Source organism: Marmota marmota, unplaced genomic scaffold (genome assembly GCF_001458135.2).
Source record: "Marmota marmota marmota unplaced genomic scaffold, marMar, whole genome shotgun sequence".
NCBI classification, from domain to species: domain Eukaryota; kingdom Metazoa; phylum Chordata; class Mammalia; order Rodentia; family Sciuridae; genus Marmota; species Marmota marmota.
The window spans coordinates 30,255,839-30,256,906 of NW_026000057.1; the positions used below are offsets into that span (position 1 = coordinate 30,255,839).

At 37.1% G+C, this 1,068-nt stretch overlaps 1 pseudogene; it reads left to right on the plus strand.

The window, feature by feature from the left end:
• The first annotated feature begins 91 nt into the window (after nt 1-91).
• Nucleotides 92-301, plus strand: LOC107141212 (annotated as a pseudogene).
• Nucleotides 302-1,068: the final 767 nt, after the last annotated feature.

Below are 1,068 nucleotides of genomic sequence, written 5' to 3' on the forward strand. Positions count from 1 at the left end.
CACCACCACACACCCCCCCACCCCCGCCACAAATGGCAGACTTTGCCTTTGGGGCTTCCTGGTTGTGGCTTAGGAGCTGGAGCCTGGGACAATGGTGTGCATTCCTTCATTCCAATTCTGCTCTGGATCTACAAGAAATTCCTGGAGCCATACATATACCAGGTGATTTCTCCTTTTGTTAGTCATATATGGTCTTGAAAAGCTATAAAAGAATCCAGCAATAGAAACAAAGTAAACTGAAAGTAAGAATGGATTGCCAACCAAAGGACCAACAGGGATCCACGATAAAAAGAAAGACTAATACAGTTTTCCCAAAGGATCTCAACTGTATTAAAAATGGATCTGATAATATGAAGCATTTTTTCTGTAATTGTCTCTGACCTTTTTCTCTGAAACTAGGATTCCAAATAGATATTTACCTGATACTTATTGAGAAATACATGGTATTTGTATTTCAAATGTACTAGATGATATTTGATGACCTTGTTCCTGAGATCCGTTTCCATTACAGTAGCTTGCCTTTCTATCTCTGCTCTTTTCTTTTAAATATTTTTTAGTTGTTGATGGACCTTGATTTTATTTATTTGTATGTGATGCTGAGAATCAAATCCAGTGCCTCACACATGCTAGGCAAGCGCTCTACCACTGAGCCACAACCCCAGCCCTCATTGCTGCTCTTTTAATAATATGAATGCATAGGCTTGTGCCCGTAAACACGCACTACTTCAAACCTTGGGCCTCCAGCATTCCTTCACATGATTTTGACTACTTTTTACTCTTAATTCTACAAGTCCTTCTAATTTGAATGGAGTAAGTTTTACTGTAAAATAGTATAGATGACAATGATGTGAAACAAAGATAAAATTACCCTTTGACACAATGGAGCAGTTTTATCTGTGAAAGTAAGTAACTACCATTCATTGCTCTCAGGAAGATAGAAAAGAAAGAAATAGGAGAAATTTCTCTGAAAAATGAAACCTTTTACATACCATGTAATGTATATTATAAAATGATAATGATCTTGCCTTCCTTCCATTCCAACACATGCATTAAACATCCAGTTTAATT